The 23,455-nt window shown below is 43.5% G+C and overlaps 1 long non-coding RNA gene across 1 annotated transcript; it reads left to right on the top strand.

Moving 5' to 3' along the window:
• The first annotated feature begins 9,153 nt into the window (after positions 1-9,153).
• Positions 9,154-18,819, top strand: LOC123331214. The gene is made up of 3 exons (XR_006547748.2): positions 9,154-10,324; positions 10,690-10,764; positions 17,527-18,819. It is a non-coding gene; the product is annotated as an uncharacterized LOC123331214 (long non-coding RNA).
• Positions 18,820-23,455: the final 4,636 nt, after the last annotated feature.

The raw sequence follows: 23,455 nt of genomic DNA, 5'->3' as shown, positions 1-23,455 counted from the left end.
GCAAAGTATTGGAGTTTCAGCTTCAGCATCAGTCCTTCCAAAGAATATGCAGGGCTGATTTCCTTTAGGACTGACTGGTTTCATCTCCTTGCAGTCCAAGGGACTCTCAAGAATCTTCTCCAACACCACAGTTCAAAAGCATCAATTCTTTGGCTTTCACCCTTCTTTGTGGTCCAACTCTCACACCCATACATAACTACTAGAAAAACCACAGCTTTGACTAGATGGACCTTTGCAGGCAAAGTAATGTCTCTGCTTTTTAATATGCTGTCTAGGTTTGCCATAGCTTTTCTTCCAAGGAGCAAGTGTCTTTTAATTTTGTGGCTGCAGTCACCATCTGCAGTGATTTGGGAGCCCAAGAAAATAAAGTCTCTCACTATTTCCATTGTTTCCCCATCTATTTGCCATGAAGTGATAGGACCAGATGCCATGATATTCGTTTTTTCAATGTTGAGTTTTAAGCCAGCTTTTACATATGTGCCTTATGTACATACTATCTTTTGCTGTTCAGTCACTCAGTTGTGTCTGAGTCTTTTGTGATCCTGTGGACAGCCCCCCAGGCTCTTCTGTCCATGGAATTCTCCAGGCAAGAATACTTGAGTGGGTTGCCATTTCTTTCTCCAGAGGATCTTCCTGACCCAGGGATCAGACTCACATCCCTTGCATTGGTAAAGTGGGTTCTTTATCACTGAGCCACCTGAGAGGCCTCCAAACTATCTAGTAATAGTACATTTTAAAAATTATCTTAATTTTTTAAATATATCTATTCCTTATTACATTATGTCAACAATAAGATTAAAAGCCTAAATGAACTTGGAAAATCAAGTGGTTTATTTCCCTCAAGACATGCATACAATCTAGAACATTCTAGAGCCTTGTGTTTTTGCAGGAGCTGTTGCTCTTTGGCATTCAGGAAAATGCTTCCTCAAAAAACCAAAAACACAACGCCTCTCCTGTGCTCTCAGCACTCACTGAGTGTAATTGACAGTCAGCCTAGAGGCTCCACACTGCATTAAACAATGTGGAGCTAAGACTCAAATCAACTACCACATGTCCTCTGAGTAAATTACTCTAATGATTCAAGAATGGTTTGTTGAGTGACTCCATGTGCAGAGACTGGCAATTCACACTTTCATTTGTCTCTTAACGTGCCAGGATCACCGATATTGAAGGTTACTTTAAAAAAAATCAAATTAATATGGCTTGATTACAACACATAATACATATTATATATATATATATAATATATATATATACAATGCTTATTCTTAATTCTATCTTCTTCAAAGCATGGAGAGTGGGTAGAATGTACCTTCTGTCAAAATTCCCCTCCTCTGGACAAAGTCACAGTTTCATATGTAAGTTCACAATTTGTCTAGATGTTTAAAATAAGTGCTAAGAATCAGCCAGGGACTTCCTCAGTGGTCCAGTGGTTAGGACCCCGAGCTTCCACTGCAGAGGTCTGGGCTCAATCCCTGTTCAGGGAACTAAGATCACACATGCTGTATGGCGCAGTCAAAAAGCAAAAAAGAATTGGTCAAAGCCTTCAGGAGTCCTAGAAGAAAGTCCCTTCTGTTCCCCCTGCATCCACCCTGACCCTGGATGGGGGTTAGGGGTGGTCAGCTTCCACTCAGCCTCTTCACTGGTGCCTCCGACACACACCTCTTCTTTCCTTGCCTCACTGGGTGCCACTGACTAACAGGGTGGTTCGTGGTTCACCATGAATACCTCACTCTACCTGTATCAGCCCAACTGCTGCCCTTCTCTTCCACCATCCAAAACCCACCATCAAGACCAGCCTAAGTCTCAGCACTGCCTTCTTTCTCCAGCCACCATCCTGGACAGCCCCATTCTTCCTCACTAGAGTCCTTCCATTATACAGACTATAGTTTCTTGTGTACATCTTGAGATATATGACGCTTCTCTGATTGGGAATTCCGTGACTCATATTTGCTGGTGATAATTACCGTGAGCAGAACCTCGGGCTTGGGAGATGGAAGAGAAGTGGGCTGGCAGGACAGGAGTCTGGTTTCTGTGGTTCATCCTGGCAGAGAGGAAGGAACCAGGTCAGATGCCCCAGGGCCTTTTCACATTCTTCCTGTCCCTGGGGGAGAAATCTGAACCCTGGGGGAGAGGATGGGTAGCCTGGCTCCTTGGGATGCCTCAGGCCCAATCAGGGGAGGGGGTTGTCTAGGGGCAGAAACATTAATGCTCCTCCCAAAACCTACCACTCCCTTCCTCCCCACTCCCACCTCAAAATGCCTTCAATCTCACAGCAGCGCCCCCAGGCCCTTCCCTGGAGGACTGCCCTCAAGTTACTGGAATCACTTAATACAAAGGGCAGGGAGCCAGAGGGTTTGGGAATCCCGCCCCCAGGGCAGCCCTGCCCAGTGAAGGACAGGTGATGGGACCATTCTGAGGGTAGCTCAGTCTGTTCAGTTCAATTCAGTCGCTCAGTTGTGTCCAAGTCTTTGTGACCCCATGTACTGCAGCATTCCAGGCCTCCCTGTCCATCACCAACTCCCGGAACTTACTCAAACTCATGTCCATTGAGTTGGTGATGCCATCCAACCATCTCATCCTCTGTTGTCCCCTTTTCTTCCCACCTTCAATCTTTCCCAGCATCAGGCTCTTTTCAAATGTGTCACCTCTTCACATTAGGTGGCCAAAGTATCGGAATTTCAGCTTCAGCATCAGTCCATCCAATGAATATTCAGGACTAATTTCCTTTAGGATGGACTGGTTGGATCTCCTTGCTGTCCAAGGGACTCTCAAGAGTCTTCTCCAACACCACTCAAAAGCATCAATACTTCGGCACTCAGCTTTCTTTATAGTCCAACTCTCACATCCATACATGACTATTGAAAGAACCACAGCCTTGACTAGATGGACCTTTGTTGGCAAAGTAATGTCTCTGCTTTTTAAAATGCTGTCTAGGTTGGTCATAATTTTCCTTCCAAGGAGTAAGCGTCTTTTAATTTCATAGCTGTAGTCACCAGCTGCAGTGATTTGGGAGCCCGCCAAAATAAAGTCTACCACTGTTTCCACTGTTTCTTCATCTATTTGCCATGAAGTGATGGGACCGGATGCCATGATCTTTGTTTTCTAAATGAGGGTAGCTCACAGTCCAGGAATCTTCAGCAGAGTTGGCTAAAGCTACCCTTGGGGGACTCCTCCTGAACCACACCCCGGCCTGAAGACCCAGCGTCCTTGTCCCACTTCTGCTCCTTTACCTGCTTCCCAGGTGACAGCAGTGGTAAAGAACCCACCTGCCAATGCAAGAGACATAAAAGACATGGATTCAATCCCTGGGTCCAGAAGATCCCCTGGAGAAGGAAATGGCAATCCACTTCAGTATTCTTGCCTGGGAAATCCCATGGACAGAGGAGCCTGGTGGGCTACAGTCTATGGGGTCGCCAAGAGTTGGACTCGAATTATCAACTAAACAGTAACAAAGTAATATTGTTGGGGGTTGGGGGATTTTAAAAACCAGCCTTAAGATCACAGATTTCCATCACCCCTTTCCCCCGCACCAACCCCCATCCTGACTCTTCTGCAAAGGCCTGGATAGAAAATATATCTGAGGTCCCATGGTTGTTCTGATTTCAACTTTATAACTTGACAACTTCCACTTTTTCCCTAGTGATATGTGAGTTTTAACTTCTTACCCTCTGTCCTAAAGAAGCCAGGTGAGAATTTTTATAGAAATGTTTTTTGTACATATATAAAAAGTTCGGGGAAAAAGTGAATGCTGAGCTTTTCTGGTTGTCAGGAAATGGCATCTACTTTATAAAACCAAACTCAATACATTATGGGTCATAAGAAAGAGTCCCACAAAGATACTGTGCAAAATTCTTCTCAAGAGGACTGCCCTGGTGGTCCAGTGGTTAAGACTCGAGGCTCCCAGTGCAGAGGGCAGGGTTTTGATCCCTGGTCTGGAAGCTAAGATCCCATAAGCCTCTCAGTACAGCCAAAAAAGAGAGAGAATGAAATCTTGCCATTTGAGACAACCTTGACGGACCGTGAGGGCATTATGCTAAACAAAATGTCAGAGGAAGACAAATAACACATGATTTCACATATATATGGAATCCAAAAAACAAGCATGCAAAGAAAAAATGCACACTCATAGTTACAGAGAACAGATTGGTGGTCACCAAAGGGGAGGAGTAGCAGGGTAGGCGGGATTAGAAAAGGGTGAAGGGGATCAAGGGTACAAACTTCCAGTTATAAAATAAATAAGTCATGGGGATGTAATGCACAGCATGGAATACAGCCAATAATACTGTATTAACTTTGTATGGTGGCAGATGGTAACCAGACTTATTGCGGTGATCATTTCACAGTGTATACAAATGTCGAATTACTATGTTGTATACGTGAAACTAACATAATATTGTATGTCAATTGCACTTCAACTTCAAAAAGCCCATTAAATCATTGGAATTTATGTATCCATTCATATAACTGTAAATATTACGTATCTCATATACTATAACTGTGAATATTTTATATTGTGTGGGCTTCCCAGGTGGTGCTAGTGGTAAAGAACCTGCCAGTCAATGCAGGAAATGTAAAAGATGCAGGTTTGATCCCTGGGTCAGGAAGATTTCCTGAAGGAGGGCATGGCAACCCACTCCAGGATTCTTGCCTGGAGAATCCCATGGACATGAGAGCCTGGCAGGCTACGGTCCATAGGGTCACAAAGAGTCAGACACAACTGAAACAACTTAGCAGCAGCAGCATATACATACACACACACATATATAATATATATATAACCAGCAAATAAATGGAGAAGGGAAAGTTCCGCTTACAATGGAATGTCAGTGGAAGGCAGAAGGAATGATAGAAATAGAGAACCATTATTGGAGAACCACCATAGAGGTGGTTGACCAGAAGGAAGTCATTGGTGGAGACTTGGGGTGGTGGGAACAGGGTATTGATGTGGTCTCCTCACAATATCCTCCTCAGTTATGAAGAGAAAATGGAAACCTGGGGTTGAGAAACATCTCTTATGGTGAGACAGCTGACAACTGCTCAGTGCACAGCATCATTTCTGTAGGATTCCTGCTGAGAATACACGGCCAGAGTCTGGACAGGAGAAGGTATCAGACGGACCCAGGGCAGGGCCACCCTATGGAACCAAAGACCAATACACTTTCTACTCAAGGTCCTGAAAGAGAGGGAAAGACTGAAGAGCCATTCCAGGTCAAGACACTGGAGGGTCTTCCCTGGCAGTCCAGTGGCTAAGAGTCCACACTCCCAATGCTGAGGGCCTGGGTTTGATCCCTAGTCAGGGAAAGAGATCTCTCATGCCACAACCAAAGATCCCACATGCCACAACTAAGACCTAGCATGGCCAGATAAGAAATAAATAAATAAATATATTTTTAAAAAGCCACGAGACACTGGAAACACGTGACCACTAAATGCACCACAGGACCTTGAAACATATGCAGGACAAGAAAAGAAGTGACATCATTGGGACAGTTGGCAAAATGAGAATGAAGTCTATGGACGAAATGATAATGCATGTAAGTGACTTGGATGGCATTGTATGCTGGTTGTACAGGGCTGTCCTTGCTGTGGGGAAATACGTGAGGGGTGATGGAGCAGTAAGGCTACGAGCTATTCTCAAGCGGCTCAGAAAATGACTTCACAGAAATTATTTATCTATGTACATTGTGTATAAATAAGCTACATGGAGAGAGAGCAAGACAAAGAGCCTGCACGTATAAAATATTAATAATCGGGGAATCTGAAAAAGATATAAGGTTTTTTGTACTGTTCTTACAACTTCTATAGAGTTTAAAATTATTTTAAAGTACGTTATTTTTAAAAATATAGGATCTAGGCAGGACTTGAGGTGACCAAGAGAGGAACTGGAATGAAGAAAAAAAAAAAAAAACGAAATGAGAGGTGAAGAGAAGAAAGCAATAAAGCCGAGGGCCTGGCTTTATAAATAATAAAGCCATGACCTTCTCTCCCTTGTTCCTTTTAAAATAAGTTGTTTGTCTACAAATAATAAGTGCTGGATATGGAGAAAAGGAAACCCTCCTATACTCTTGGTGGGAATAAAATTTGGTACAGCCACTATGGAGAACAGTATGGAGGTTCCTGAAAAAACTAAAAGTAGAGTTAACATATGATCCAGCAATCCCACTCCTAAAAAAATATTCAGAGAAACCCATAATTTGAAAAGATGCTTGCCCCCAGATGTTTATAGCAGCACTATTTACAATAGCCAAGACATGCAAGCAACCTAAGTCTCCATCAACGGATGAATGGATAAAGAAGATACGGTACATATACACAATAGAATATTACTCAGCCATTAAAAAATATGAAACTTTCCATTTATAGCAACATGGGTGGACCTGGAGATTATCATACTACGTGAAGTAAATTAGACAGAGAAAGTCAACTATTATATCACTCACATGTGGAATCTAAAGACTAGTTCAAATTAACAGATTTACAAAACAGAAACAGACTCCCATATATAGAAAACAAAGTAATGGTTACCAACAGAGAAAGGAGGGGGAGGGGGAAGAAGGATAAATTGGGAGTATGGGATCAAGAGATGCACACTACCATGTATAAAACAGACAAGGATTTACTGTATCAGTTTAGTTCAGTTCAGTCGCTCAGTCGTGTCCGACTCTTTGCGACCCCATGAACCGCAGCACGCCAGGCCTCCCTGTCCATCACCAACTCCCGAAGTCCACCCAAACCCATGTCCTTTGAGTTGGTGATGCCATCCAGCCATCTAATCCTCTGTCGTCCCCTTCTCCTCCTGCCCTCAATCTTTCCCAGCATCAGGGTCTTTTCAAATGCGTCAGCTCTCCGCATCAGGTGGCCAAAGTATTGGAGTTTCAGCCTGAGCATCAGTCCTTCCAATGAACACCCAGGACTGATCTCCTTTAGGATGGACTGGTTGGATCTCCTTGCAGTCCAAGGGACTCTCAAGAGTCTTCTCCAACACCTCAGTTCAATTCCTATGCGCTCAGCTTGCTTTATAGTCCAACTCTCACATCCATACATGAGTACTGGAAAAATCATAGCCTTGACTAGATGGACCTTTGTTGGCAAAGTAATGTCTCTGCTTTTTAATATGCTATCTAGGTTGGTCATAACTTTCCTTCCAAGGAGCAAACATCTTCTAATTTCATGGCTGCAATCACCATCCACAGTGATTTTGGAGCCTAGAAAAATAAAGTCAGCCACTGTTTCCACTGTTTCCCCATCTATTTGCCATGAAGTGATGGGACTGGATGCCATGATCTTAGTTTTCTGAATCTTGAGCTTTAAGCCAACTTTTTCACTCTCTTCTTTCACTTTCATCAAGAGGCTTTTTAGTTCTTCTTCACTTTCTGCCATAGCACAGGGAAATATATTCACTATCTTGTAATAAACTACAGTGGAAAAGAATTTTAAAAGAATATAGATATATACATATATATGTATAAGTGAAAGTTGCTCAGTCATGTCCAACTCTTTGTGACCCATGGACTGTACAGTCCATGGAATTCTCCAGGCCAAAATACCAGAGTAGGTAGCCTTTCCCTTCTCCAAGGGATCTTCCCAAACCAGGAAACAAACCCAGGTCTCCCTTGTTGCAGGCAGATTCTTTACCAGCTGAGCCACCAGGGAAACCATATACATGTATGTATAACTAGATCATTTTACTGTACACCTGAAACTAACACAATATTGTAAAGCGACTATACTTCAACAACAACATGAAAAATTTTAAGCCAGATGGCAAAGGAAACAACGAAATAGATGGCTTGGAAAATATCTGGAATATAATTCCAACTGGCTCCCTCGCTGCCAAACCCCACTCTGTATTCATATTGTAAAGTAAGACAAGCAAGAAGTCTGTTGTCAGAGGGACCTGTGTGCAGACGCTACTTACAGGTCTACTCCCGGGTACATTAGGGGCTTCCCTGGTGGCTCAGACGGTAAAGAATCCGCCTGCAGTGCAGGAGACCCAGTTCAATCCCTGGGTCAGGAAGATCCCCTGGAGAAGGAAAAGGCAACCCACTTCAGTATTCTTGCCTGGAGAATCCCATGGACAGAGAAACCTGGTCAGCTACAGTCCATGGTGTCCCAGAGAGTTGGACATGACTGAGTGACGAACACTTTCTCCTGGGCACAGTAGCTACCTTCTGAACCTCAGTCTCCTCATGTGTATAATGGGGATGGGATGATCACATCTATTCATAGGTGGCTGTGCAGATTGGGGGAACCACCTAGGAAAACTCACTATCATTTTGGATTTACACCATGCATCAGGGAGGTTCTGATTCCTGCAAGCCTAACTTTCGTCCGAGTTTGTCGCTTAACAGTTCATGTTTAAAGTACAGTTTGTGCTCTGAAACAATCCCTAAACTGTTGCAGTTAGACATCAGGATTGTTCTATGCAGAAGATGGGATAAAAGGAACTTCAGGCACATTTATGATTCCAATACCCGGGGAGACACCCACTGTTTCAACAAATGCATAACTTGCTGAATGTTATTTATTTACCCCACGCTTGGCAGAATGTGTGCAGCAAAATTACCTCCATCCACTTCTGAAACAGGTACTCATCAGTCACAGACCTTCTATTACACCCTGAAATTTACGACATCTCAAATAAAATGTCTGCTTCTGACATTTGCTGGCCTTATGATAGTGTTTCCATATTGACCAATATTGACTAGTCAGGTTTTCTTTTGACTGTGAGACCCTCAAATTCCATCTTGGTAACCCACAGAGATAGTCAGCCATGGGTCCAGAATTTCCATATAGTAGAGGATGAGATTGAAAGGAGAAAACTCAGGAACTTGCCTTGAAAAATTGTTTTTTAGAGCAAGCCCTTTTTTTCCTGCATGTTAAGTCGCTTCAGTCATGCCCAACTCTATGCAACACTGGACTGTAGCCCACCAGGGTGGGAGTGACTGAAGGGTCGGGCTGGCTGGGATTGATGGGGAAGAAGTCTGAGGAGGGGGCAAAGTCGGCAGACCCGATGCTCACTGTTGCTCGTTGCTAATTGAAAACAAAAAGAATGTAGCTGATTCACGTTGTTGTACAGCACAAACCAAGACAACACTGTAAAGCAATTATACTGATTTTAAAAAATTAAAAATTTCTAAAAGAAAGGTAAATATTCCTTCAGATCCTCTTGCCAAGGTAGATGATTAAAGTGGTCATGGGAAACTCTCTCAATATTTAAAAAATTGATGACACTTCCCCAAATCATCTAAATGATTGAGCCACCCCCAAATTCCCAGATTCAGCCCTTTATTTTTCCCAGGGACTGCTAATAGCCTCAACTTGCCAGTCTCTCTGAAGATCTTTCCTGCAAGAATGGAAGCAGGTAAAGCAGGCTTTTGGAGGTTTGGGCCAGTGGACCCCAAGGCAGGGCCATCTCTGAGGGCCACCCTACATGCACAGCTGTGGATGCCATTGAGCCCATGGCCAGACCTCTTGAAAGAACAAAAACATTTGAAGCTCAGAACATTCTCTCCCATCCACAGAAGCCATCCCATAGATCTGAAACATGTAACTAACTGATCGTGAATCACGAGGAACAGGTTTGGCGGGCAGTCTTCCCACCCACCTGCCATTAACCTGTGTGGCAGATGTCGGGAGGTGAGAACACTGGGCTCTGAGTCCCAGGAATGCCTCTCTCCAGGACTGGACGACAGCAAGGTGAAAAGAGAGATTTAGGCAATGCAAGCTCTCTCTTTCTCTCTTTTCTTTCTTCCTTGGATTTTTCTCTATCTTGAGTAAAATTCAGTTTTTAGAAGATCAAGCCAGGTTGTAAACACAGTCTTTAAAAACCTTTGCACTGCTTTTACTGCAGAATTTATGATTTGTTTACATTTGAGGCGAGGAGCGGGTGCGCAGGGGTAATCCCGAGGCCTCCAGGAGACTGCTCAAAAGAAAAAAGGGAATGTGGGACACACGAATAAAAATACTTCTTTGTTCCAGCCTTGATTTGTAGGTGCAGAATTCCCCCAGAGAGAGAGGTCATGCCCTAAGGAAATTGGCCCAACCAGCCCTTTGTCACCATGAGAATCAGCCCCTGAGATTGCAAGAGAAACTTCCAGAAATCCACAGATTTCAGCATTCGGAAAGCGCATGTGATGAAAGCTAAGACAGGTGCCTCAGGTGTGTCTTGTGGGAACTACAGGACTATGGCCAGCTGGGCCTGGGATCCTCCCTGAGTGGGAACACAGTGCAGTGGCTGCCAGGACCCCGGACTGGGCACATCGGACACCCGAAATGAGAACCTTCCAAGCAGAAACCCAGGCAATGAGCGAGCCTCTTGGTGAGGACTTTCAAAAATGAGAGGCCAAAGAGAGGGGCTTAGTAGGAATCAAATAATGCAAGGGTTTTTTCAACATTAACCACAGAAGATTTAAATTCCTCCCCCAGAGCTGGAGAAGGAAATGGCAACCCACTCCAGTATTCTTGCCTAGGAAATCCGATGGACACAGCAGCCTGGCAGGCTGAGAACTGCAAAGAGTCGGACACACTGGGTGGCTAAACAACAGCAACAACCCAGAGTTACACAAGGATTTGCCATCTCAGTAATGGGAGTTTTAACATAAGTGAATGCACCAAGGGAGTTGGGGATTGAAAAGACCTGTGTTCTAATGAGAGCTCATAACCTGCTGGTTATATGACTTCCAGGAAACCACACGCTGGGCCTCACCAGCAATATGGGGACACAGGCACCTGCCTCTCCAAGCTACAGTAACAACAAGGGTGCGTGTGTAAGTACTAGAAAATGTTAGCCCTGTAAAATGTAAAATATTTTATTATTTGCAATGATGATAATGGGTATGATAAATAGTTATTCTGTGGTTTTGGAGTTTTCTTAGATTTTTTTTTTTTATGTGAACCATTTTCAGAGTCTTTATTGACTCCGTTACAATATTGTTTGTGTTTTAGGGGTTGGCTTTTTGGGCACAGGTGTGTGGGATCTTAGTTCCTCGACAAGGATTTGAACCTGCACCACCTGCATTGGAAGGCAAAGTCTTAACCACTGGAGTGCCAGGGAAGTCCCTGATAAATACTTCTGAAATAAACTGTCAGTCCCTACTTTAGAACAAATGTGGTTTAGAAAAAGAGAAATGTTCCTCTTTTCTTAATAAGCCACCCAGGAGAGCAGTGGCAGTTTCTCAGTTCAGCCTCACCTGTACGAGTTCCCAACTCAAAGTGAGTTTGAGACTTCTTTTTTCAGCGGGAGTGTTAAGGTCACAGTTGGGAGCGGGGTCAGGAAAACTGGGTTCTATTCCTAGGTCATCACTGTCTCTGAAATCTCTGGGAAAGTTTTGACCCCTTCGGACCTCCAATGTTTAGGTCCCAGATGACCCATAGTTTTCCTAAGTCTTTTCCAGTCCTAAATTCCTATGACTCTCTATCAGGTAACAATAATAAATAGTTGCCTTCAGGATAGTTGTTTTTTTTTTTTTTTCCTCTCCAATATAAGTCGTGTTAAGTAACAAAAGGAATTAAGTTGAGATGGATTGTGAATCAACATCAAGCAAGAATTAACTTGGGTTTTGTTGAAAAGACTTCTTTTTTTAGTTACTGTACAACTCATATCTACACCAGGCTTGTCAGTCTTTCTTACTGTGTGAAAGACAAGATTAAAAATCTTTAATCATTTATTTTAAGGAATTTGAGCAATACTGTTTGACTTTTTCCCAGGCATCCTCAATGCTTAAGAGAAAATGTGTCAATATTTGGATTCAACAAAAGAAAGATGCAAGAACTTAAGTGCCCTGTTGGTTACTGAGATAGCTGCCATTTCAGAAAAGAGGTATATCTTATGGCCAGCATAAGCTGTCCTGGTGTCAAGCAGGAAGAAATAGAGCAGGAAGCAATTGGAATCCATGCAGATTCTAAATTCCTTAAGGCTTCTTTGCATCTAAAGTACGTTACCTAAAGTGCATTGGGTTAGGTCACATGAGTACGGAGGGAGCCTGTTATTCAGAGGTTTAGGTTGTACCATGTAAGTCCACAATATAAAGGAGATCGTGTGAATGATAAACTATCAACACAAAGCTATATAAGGAAATTCCCTGATGGCCCAGTGGTTCAGAATTTGCTTTGCAGTGCAGGCGACTTGGGTTCGGACCCTTGATCAAGGAACTCAGATCCCACATACTATGGGGCAACTAAGCCCACTGCAACTAAGACCTGACACAGCCCAGTAAGAGATAAATAAGTAAGTAGTAAAGCTACATAAGAACAGAGCATTCTCTTTGATCTGGATTTACAGCCACAGGTCAGGAAGCAACAGTTAGAACTGGACATGGAACAACAGACTGGTTCCAAATAGGAAAAAGAGTACGTCAAGGCTGTATATTGTCCCCCTGCTTATTTAACTTATATGCAGAGTACATCATGAGAAACGCTGGGCTAGAAGAAGCACAAGCTGGAATCAAGATTGCCGGGAGAAATATCAATAACCTCAGATATACAGATGAGACCACCCTTATGGCAGAAAGTGAAGAGGAACTAAAAAGCCTCTTGATGAAAGTGAAAAGAGGAGAGTGAAAAAGTTGGCTTAAAGCTCAACATTCAGAAAACGAAGATCATGACATCTGGTCCCATCACTTCATGGGAAATAGATGGGGAAACAGTGGAAACAGTGTCAGACTTTATTTTAGGGGGCTCCAAAATCACTGCAGATGGTGATTGCAGCCATGAAATTAGAAGACGCTTACTCCTTGGAAGGAAAGTTATGACCAACCTAGATAGCATATTCAAAAGCAGAGATAGTACTTTGCCAACAAAGGTCCGTCTAGTCAAGGCTATGGTTTTTCCAGTGGTCATGTATGGATGTGAGAGTTGGACTGTGGAGAAAGCTGAGCGCCGAAGAATTGATGCTTTTGAACTGTGGTGTTGGAGAAGACTCTTGAGAGTCCCTTGGACTGCGAGGAGATCCAACCAGTCCATCCTAAAGGAGACCAGTCCTGGGTGTTCATTGGAAGGACTGATGCTAAAGCTGAAACTCCAATACTTTGGCCACCTCATGCAAAGAGTTGACTCATTGGAAAAGACCCTGATGCTGGGAGGGATTGGGGGCAGGAGGAGAAGGGGATGACAGAGGATGGGATGGCTGGATGGCATCACCGACTAGATGCACATGAGTTTGGGTGAACTCCAGGAGTTGGTGATGGACCGGGAGGCCTGGCGTGCTGCGATTCATGGGGTCACAAAGAGTCAGACACAACTGAACAACTGAATTGAACTGAAACTTAAGAGAATTGAAATTTCCAAGCAAACCTGAGAAGACATATTGAAACATGTCTTGAAAATGTCATGAAAATATAAATGACTTTTGAAATATTTTCAGTCCATCAGATTTTCCTGTTGCCTAGTTTCTGGAAAGTTGCATCATTAGTTCATGAGTTCATTCATTCATTTGTGCCTAACAAGCCAGGGGCCAGGCTACGGAAGGTGCAAGCTGAAGGAAGGGCCTGGCTAGTCCATCCCATCAACTTTGGTTGGCTGTGGACTCTATTTTAGGATGGCAGGTTGGTAAGGGATCTTTCCTGAACTGAGCTCCTGTTCTCTGACATGAATGGGGAAAATCAGTAAGACCAGGGCCATCAAAGTATCATACCCCCCGAGAATAGAAGGATTCAATAGGACCATCAGGGAAAGAATGCTAAAAATGTAAAACTCACTTTCTGGCCCCCAAAGACATCTTCATGAATTTCTTTTAAAAAAAAAAAAAAAAAAAAGTTACTCAGAATGGACTGAAGGGTTTTGTCTGCCTGTGGCACTGCTAAAAAAGTGCCTGACCCTTAGGGGATGTTGAATGTGGACACTCAAAACACTTAAAACAGAGCTAATAAAAAGGTTAAGTTTCACCTCATTCTTGGAACTTGATTTATTAACACAAGGCCTCAGACTCACCCATGTTATGGATTCATCAGATATTAAGGCTACAAGAAGCCTTATTGACTGCAGTTCCCTTATCTTACAGACAAGGTATCTGAGGCCCAAGCTCCCTACAGTGACTGAACAAGATCCCTGGCCAGGGAGTCAGAAACAGATGCCAGGCCTCCTGCCTCTCTGCTCTTTAGCCAGAAGTTCATCTGTAAACCTCTCCAAGCAAGTGGTGCAGTGTGCTGGTGAGGACCACGGGCTCTGAGTGAATCTGGGATCACCCCAACTAGTTATAATACCTGAATGTTTCTGAGCTTCAATTCTTCATCAGTAGAGTGGAGATCTTGATAGTACCTACCATGTTATACTGCTGTAAGTTGTAAATAGGGGAAAACGTGTCATCCCACTGCCCCTGAGGAACCAAGAGGAGAAAGACGATTCTTGGGAATTCCCTGGTGGTCCAGTAGTTAGGGCTGTACACTTCTACTGCAAGGGGCAGAGGTGCAATCCCTGGTCAGGGGGCTAGGATCCCACAAGCCTCTTGGTGTAGCCAAAACAAGAGATGATTCTCTTGTATATACATGCTATAGTGTACATCTGACCCCAGGCAGACCAAGGAACATCCATGCTCCTTCTTACGTGTGAAGAAATCAAAACCACCATCAGAAGCACCATCTGAGGGACATCAGAACCAATCTCTGCTGATGAACGGTGCCTACTCCTGGGCATCCACCCAGCCACTGAGGAGAGGACCAGAGAGGCTGGGGTCAGGGGAGGATGGAAGTGTCTAGGTTTCTCCAGGACCCCTGCTGCAGAAGACTGTTTGGAAGGAGGAAAATGATACAAAGAAATGATAAAAAGGCAAACTGGATTGTAAGAGCATAACCACAGGATATGCTCAAACTCCAACACTAACACAAAAGGATTAATAGTGTAATATAAACCTGACATGGCATCCAAGAGAAGTGCTCAAGGGGCTTCCCAGGAGGAAGGGATTTCCAGGGCATTTGACTGTGGCAAGCTTAAAAATCTTTATTGAATATTTTTCTGCAACCTTCTCACCTGCTGTTTCCCCCTTGGCCACCCCAAGCATTTCTGTGTCTGCTCCTATCCCAGCAATGCCTGGTCTGCAGGCTCCACTCTTTTTTGGATTTTTCCTCTTCTGACCCCCAACTACCAATTCTTCTTATCTCCACTGTGTAGAGCTGGTCAGTACCCACCACCTTATATTCCAAACCTGGCGCATTTCCAAAGATGGCACCAGCAAGATGAGGTCAGCAAGATGCCATCTGATGACACCCAGCATCAGACAGCAGCTGTGGTTATAGACAGCAAAAAATGACTGCCCCGGTGGTACTGGTGGTAAAGAACCTGCCTGCCAAAGCAGGAGGCGTAAGAAACGCAGGTTCAATCCCTGGGTTGGGAAGATCCCCTGGAGGAGGGCCTGGCAACCCACTCCAGTATTCTTGCCTGGAGACCCCCATGGACAGAGAATAGTCCCTAGGGTCACAAAGAGTTGGACATGACAGAGGCAACTTAGCATGAAGCACACACATCTTAACATATTGCTTGTATCCTATAGGGAACATGCTCACTGGTCAACCCAGTAGCCGCTTGACCCCTTTTCTTACTTTTTAAAAATCTTTTCTGTTGAAGTATAGTTGAATTACAATGCTGTGTTAATTATCATGTACAGCAAAGCAACTCAGTTATATATATATATATACAATACTTTTTTCATTTTCTGTTCCTTTATGGTTTATAAGAAGTTATTGAATATAGTTCCCTCTGCTATGCAGTAGGACCTTGTTGTTTATCCATCCTATATATACTAGTTTGCATCTGTTAATCCCAAACTCCCAATCCAACCCTCTCTTACCCCGCTCCCACTTGGTAACCAGCAGTCTATACTCTATGTCTCTGATTCTGTTTATGTTTCATAGATTGGTTCATTTGTGTCATCTCTTAGATTCCACATATAAGTAGTATCATATGGTATTTGTCTTTCTCTCTGTCTGACTTACCTACTTCACTTACTATGATAATCTCTAGCCGCATACGTGTCGCTGCAAATGGCATTATTTTGTTCTTTTTGTGGCTGAGTAATATTCCATTGTATATATGAACTACATCTTCTTTTTCCATTCATTTGTCAGTGGACATTTAGGCTGTTTCCACTTGACTCCTTTTCAGTTGAATCTATATTCCCTTCCTGGTATCTTCCATGCTGCTGCTGCTGCTAAGTCGCTTCAGTCGTGTCCGACTCTATGTGACCCCATAGACGGCAGCCCACCAGGCTCCCCCGTCCCTGGGACTCTACAGGCAAGAACACTGGAGTGGGTTGCCATCTCCTTCTCCAACGCATGAAAGTGAAAAGTGAAAGTGAAGTCGCTCAGTCATGTCCAACTCCCAGTGACCCCATGGACTGCAGCCCACCAGGCTCCTCCGTCCATGAGATCCTCCAGGCAAGAGTACTGGAGTGGGGTGCCATTGCCTTCTCTGATCTTCCATGAAGGCCTACTTTTTGATGGAAGCTGACCTTTATCCCAGCTCCAGTGGTGAACCCATTAATCTGAGCCAGTTGGACCACTCCCATCACTGTTTACCAAATGCTTGGTTCAGGAATGGGTGTGTAACTAATTAGGGCCAATGAGAAGTGACAGGAGACTTTCTGAGAGTTTCTGGGAAAGGAATTTCCTTGCTCTTCTGAGAGAGCTATGAGAGAGATGACAGGTCTCCCCTACTGGACACAAAGAAGGAACCTGCTACCAGCTGCTGCTCTACAGCCTAAGATGAAACACCTTTGGGGTTGGCAAGGCGGAATGACTGGGAAAACCTGGGTCTTAAAGTTTTTGAGTCTCTAGATCTCTAGCCTAAAACCAGTCCTACCTCTGACAGCCTATTATGTGACCATCTACTTGATTAAGCCAGTTTCCGTCAAGGTGTTTATTTCTCACAGTCAAAAGCATCCTAAGATAGGCTCCATTGTTTCCTAGGTACTGATCTTAATATCCAAATAGACCACAAATTCTTGAAGCACACAGGCTTAGATTGCTTTCGTATTCCCCACAATTCTTGGGACAACACTGCATATATGACAGATGTTGGAGTATTCAACAAGGGGCTGGTTTGTTGTTATAAGATCCTTGAAGCAAGTCCTTGGCTTTTGTACATTCACCCTGAAATGTTAGTTGGAACTCAGACACACCTCAATAAACAATTCTTAGTTAATGAAAATAATGGCTCTGGATATTTTGAAATGTCAACCATTTGTAAGTCATGATTATAAATTACAACTCTGAACCTCAGGGAATCTGAACCTTTTTCTCTATCACATCCTCCATATTTCTAAGAATCAACTTCCACACTCGCAGGATCTGGCCAAAGCCACAAAGTGGCAGAATCTCAGTGGTTTTGACTAAACGTGTTGTCAAATTTGGAAACATAGCTTTTAATGAACATATTTTAATGAACTTCAAAGAAATAACCCTTTCAAGGTCAATTCAGCTAAGATTTCTCCAAAGTCCAAACGAAATAAAAACTAGCTTAATCCAGCAATCAGCCAGTAAGTGGTCACTCCTATCCCTCAGAGTGTAGACTATATATATATTTTTTTTTCAGGAAACGTACAGCAAGCAAAATATCCAGAAGGACCCAGAGCCTTTGCCAAACTCGCAGTTCACAGAAGCACTGTAGAGTCTGTATTCCAGCTCTGATTTGATGGCGTACATTTCAGGGAACACATTTTCGCTTGCACAGAAAGTCTGCTCAGAAGTCACATGCATCCTGTGGAGTAAGACTGTGCATGTGTGTGTGCTCAGTCATTTCTGTCATGTCCGACTGTTTGCTACCCGATGGACTGTAGCCCACCAGGTTCCTCTGTCCATGGGATTCTCCAGGCAAGAGTACTGGAGTGGGTTGCCATGCCCTCCTCCAGGGGATCTTCCTGACCCAGGGATCAAACCCACATCTGCTGCATCTCCTGCATTGACAGCTGGGTTCTTTACCACTAGCACTACCTGGGAAGCTCAAGTAAGTCTCTACTCGCACTTAAAGGATCTGGCATTTGTGCTGAGTTTAGGGGAAAAGATTTATTTATCAAGATTTCTGAAAACATGTTGAAATTCTTCTGTGTTGACCCAGGACAGCATCTTGGTAGTTTATGTAATATTTCCTGCATGTTTCAGTCATTAATGTGCAAATTTCTATTTCAAGTTGTAAACCCTCTTTTGAACTTCATGCTATGCCTGGGACCCCCTATCACCTCATCTAGACCCTCTTCCATGCTATAAGGGCTCCTGTGGTTATTGTTCCTTGCTGACTCCCTGGGAGGGGACATTTTCAGGCATCCCATCTGAAAATGAACTTCATAAAATTCCCCACAACTCATCACCCTACTGACTGTATTTAGCATGAAGGAAATACTGTATTTAACATAGGTATGTGTTAATGTCAACACTATGTTTATCTATTTCTTTGTTGTCCCAATGATCATGAGTGTCCAAATGGCAATGATCTTGTCAGATTCACTTAAACTGAAAAACAGGGGAAAGCAGTGAATATTGGTGCTAATGGGGTTTTCACTGTTCCTTCTGCCTTGCTCTATCCTTGCTGCTTCTCAGACTTCTAGTGCCTAGGGCACTGCCAATCTCAGGTCATCAGCTTCCTCTCCCCATCTCCCCAGTTCAAAATACATCTGTCCTTTGCCCTTAAAACTCTGCTCTCAGGACTTCCCTGGCGGTCCAGTGGTTAAGAATCTGCCTTGCAATGCAGGGGATGCTGATTCGATCCCTGACTGAGGAACTAAGATCCCACATGCTGTGGGGCAGCTAAGCTCCTGTGCCATAACTACTGTGCCCACTGACGACAATATAAGATCCCACATGATGTAACTAAGAGTTGATGCTGCCAAATAAATAAATATTAAAAAAAAAAAACTCTGCTCTCTGTTAAATTTTCAAACAAGCTATGTTATAACAAGCATACCTTACTGTATTGCCCCACGCAGCTGACATATAAACAAGACAAATGATAGGAATTTGAGGTAACATGACAAGGAGAGACATTTTGACCCCAGGAGCCTCCAGAGCTCCATCGGATGGGTATTGACATGGTTTAAGTGTTAAAAGCCAGCCTTAGAAAAGGCCATCATGACACCCATAAGAAGCAGTGTTTACAGGTGGTGTTAGTAACAAGACAAGAACAAGAATCACCTCCATTCAGACGGCTTTTACTGTTTACAGAGCACTTTCACATATATGGTCTTATTTTGATAACTATGATACTGACACTCATACGTGCCTGAAACTAAAATCTTGGTGGCTCTTTAAACATGCCACTCAGCACATCAATCACACAAGACAATGAAGCCATTTGTATTTTTAAGGCAGTTTTTACAAACTTAGGAAAACAACTATTTTTGTTTGTAGGTTCACTCTTCTATTTCCTCTAGACGGGCAGGAAGGACTCAAAGCTGTCTTCTTTCCTATTCCACATCTCTGTAGTGTGACCAGCTCCATACCTTGGAATGTTCGTGGGAGGGAAGGAGAAAGCCATATCTTCCTGCTAAGAAGCCTGACAGCAAGTCAAGCAACATGTCAGGAAGCAGGGTTCTTCAGCCAAAAAAATGTTTATGACTCTTTGACCCTTAAATACATAAAGGGAGACATCCTTCTTTGTCTCCTCCCCCTCCACCCCATTACCCTATCCAGGGTGGGATGAGGGAGGTGACTTCAGGGAGAGGGTGGAGGCTGGGGACCCTGGAAAATTGGGCATGGATTTCCCTAGGCATCGCCAGAATGGCAGACCCAACCCAAGACTTTAGTTTCCAGCCAGGACCTCTGCAGGTTCACACGAACGTAAACACTGCAGGGGTGTGCCTACCGAACCTCCAGGTAGTGGTACAATTCCTGCCTTCTCCCCAAACATACACGTTCACAACTCCCTGGATTCCAATTAGGAGTAGGAGGCAGAGAGTGGAAAGGCAGGTCAATCAGATACTTCGAGATGAAACATCCCAGGTGTGAGGCCAGAGGCCAGGTGGCTCTGCATGAAAGGAAGGTGGCAGTTCTGTTTATCTAGAAAAGGCAGGAGGGGAGGCCTGGCATGCTCAGATACCCGCGTCTCTATACTCTTCATCCAAACTAAGACTTCGGTGCTGCAGATTACTGGAAGAAGAGATTTCACAACATCTCAGGGACACAACAAATTCTAGCTGCTGCCTTCCAAAATCTCGTTGTTGTTGTTCCATCTCTAAGTTGCATCCGACTCTTTTTGACCCCAGGAACTACAGCACACCAGGCCTCCCTGTCCCTCATTACCTCCTGGAGTTTGTCCAAGTTCATGTCCATTGAATCAGTGATGCCATCCAACCATCTCATCCTCTGTAACCCTCTTCTCCTTCTCCAAAATCTTACCCTCCATAAAATACCCTAGTAGATACAAATGCTCGTCAGGTTAGGGTTCATAGGAGAGGCAATGAAGGGAATGCAAGAGTATTTCATAGTTTTTAATGTCTCCAAAACTCTGCTCCACAGAATATCTAGGGTTCCACAATCAGACTAGATGGGAAATACTACATGTGATTCCCTGCTCATGAAAATTTCCAGTGCCTGGGAGCATCTGCAGTGCTTTTTGGGTGGATGGATGGATAAATGGATGGAAAGATAACTAAATAAAAATCTTTATATAAAAAAGAAAAGAGACAAGGGTTGGTAAGGATCTGGAGAAAAGGGAACCTTTTTTTTTTTTGGTAGGAATTAAAATTGGTGCAGTCACTATGGAAAACAGTATGGAGGTTCCTCAAGAAATGTAAAATAGAACCATATGACCCATCAATAACTCCACTTCTGAGTATTTATCCAAAGGAAGTGAAATCACCATCTCAAAAAGGTGTCTGCACTCCTATGTTCATTGCAGCATTATTTACAATAAAGAAAATATAACACACACACACACACGTATACGTGCATACTAAGTCGCTTCAGTTGTGTCTGACTCTTTGCAACTGTAATGACTGTGTGGACTGTAGCCTGCCAGGCTCCTCTGTCCAAGAGATTCTCCAGGCAAGAATAGTGGAGTAGGTTGCCAGGCCCTTCTCCAGAAGAGCTTCCTGACCCAGGAATTAAACCCATATCTCTTATGTCTCCTGCATTGGCAGGTGGGTTCTTTACCACTAGCACCACCTGGGAAGCCTTTCTCTCTCTCTATATATATGCATAGCTAGATAGATAGATAGGGTGGAATGTTATTCAAGAAAAAGGAAAAATCCTTCCGTTTGCAACTACATAGATGAACTTGAGGACACTGTGCTAAGTGACACAGGTAGGACAGAGACAGACAAAACTGTAGTGTCTCATTTACATCTGGGATCTAAAAAAAAGTACATTCCAAGGGAAATAGGGAGAGGGTGATAAAGAGGCTAAAAAAAAACAAAATGAATGAGGTCTGAGAATCCAGTGTCCTATAAAAATCATGCTGCTGCTGATTTTAGATATCTTACAATGTTATTTGTCAATTCTTCATCAATAAAACTGAAAAAAAATTAATAAAAATAAATTAAAAAAATTTTTAAAAACACATTTATAGTGTTGTTGACTGCTGGGGCAGGGGATGAGAGTGAAGGAAATGGGTAGAGCTGGTCAAACGTTACATACTTCTAGTTATAAGATGAATAAGTGAAACCTCCATGATGGCCCAGTGGTTAAGAATCCATCTTCCAATGCAGGGGACACTGGTTCAATCTCTGGTCGGAGAACTAAGATCCCACATGCTGCAGAGTAACTAAGCCCGTGCTCCACAACTAGAAAGTCCCTATGCCACAGTGAAAGATCCCGTGCCCCACAACTAAGACCCCACACAGCTAAATAAATAAATAAATATTAACAACTACAACAGAAAAAGATAACTAGATCCTGGGTATATAATGTACAGCACCATGACTAGAGTTAACAGTACTGTGTTCTATACTTGAAAGTTGCCAAGAGTCAATTTTAAAAGTTCTCAACAGAGCAAAAATGTTGTAACTATGTGAGGTGATGGGTGCATTAACAAACCTTTCTGTGGCAATCATCAAGTGGTAGACACACATAAAGTCAGTACATGGTACATCTTAAACTTGCATGATGTCGTACTCCAGTGATATCTCCATAAAGCTGGAAAAAAGTGAAAATCTCTAGCCCCAAGGTGGCTGCATCTAGGTGTGTGCACCTGGACCCTTGAGTCTGCCAATAGTTCACTCTCTGAGCGACTAGAAACTGCTGGACCATCCACCCTGGAGACAGCTGATGGCCTTTGATGTTTAATAGTCTGCCAACCGAGGATCTCTCACAGGTATTGAAAAGCTTGTGTCTGTTTGACACCTGCACACTAAACAGGCCCAGAAGAGTTAAATACCTAATTGAACACTAGGGATAAAAGGCATGTGCCCCCCAAAGCTACATTTTAGAAACTTCTCGCAATAAACCCTCTCTAGGGGAGATGAGATCCTTTCAAGCAGAATTCCAGGGACCACTACAATTTCTAGCACATGCTCAGTACACATTAGTTGAAGGACTACATGGAAGAGTAAATGAATTTCAAACCATCTCTCTGAGGCTGGATTTGCCGAGCTTTAGATCAGTCCCTTTTCCAGCTGTTCTCATGCTCACTAGCTATGGGGTGATGGTGCCACTAGCAACTTGAAGAAAAAATCTGAAAGTTAGGGGACTTAGACTTCCCATTTTTATTAAAGTCCATTTGCCCTCACAACCTTATGATTTTCAGAAATTGACCTCCTTCTCTTCTTTTTTTTTTTTTGCTATGATGGGTCTTTGTTCCCACACGAGGGCTTTGTCTAAGTTGCAACTTAGTGGCCTCGAGGCATGTGGGATCTTAGTTCCCTGACCAGATATTGAACCTGCATCCCCAGAATTAGAAGGCAGATTCTTCACTGCCTGAGACACCAAGGAAGCCACCCTCTAAATTTCTGGCCTTGTCTATCTCAAGGAATGCAGTGAAATCACCGAGTCCTGCACCAGTCTTTATCCACATTCCCTGGAAGACCAGAATCATGAACCTGTGATGAAGGAGCATAGGTCTTCCAAAAAGTTCTCTCTGCTATTGAGTTGCTAACATTCCAACAAATAATATCCACAAAATGAATCTGAACCCAGGCCTTCACTTCTCGGGTTCATAAAGTTCAAAAAGATTGAGCAAAAGAAGCCAGTGAAATGAAGAAAGACAGTTGCTCAGGGAACCACGAGACAATGGTCACCTGAATCTCTGTGCAAGACCCTGCTGACATCTGCGATGTGCTGTGCCCACAAATGCAGGCACATAAATTCCTTTCTTGTCTTGAGGGTCTCTTACTATATTTAGTATCACTACTGTGTGACTTTGGGCAAGTGACTTCACCTCTCTGTGCCTCTGTTTCCTCATTTATGAACTGGCAATAATGTTAGTGTGTACCACATATGGTCATTAGGTGGATCGATTGTGTTTAAATGAATCCCTTAGTTGCGTGCGTGCATGCTCAGTTGCATCCGACTCTCCTGACCCCATGGACTTCAGC

The sequence above is a fragment of the Bubalus bubalis genome, chromosome 22 (assembly GCF_019923935.1).
Source record: "Bubalus bubalis isolate 160015118507 breed Murrah chromosome 22, NDDB_SH_1, whole genome shotgun sequence".
Classification (NCBI taxonomy): domain Eukaryota; kingdom Metazoa; phylum Chordata; class Mammalia; order Artiodactyla; family Bovidae; genus Bubalus; species Bubalus bubalis.
This window is presented reverse-complemented; position numbering and strand designations above follow the sequence as displayed.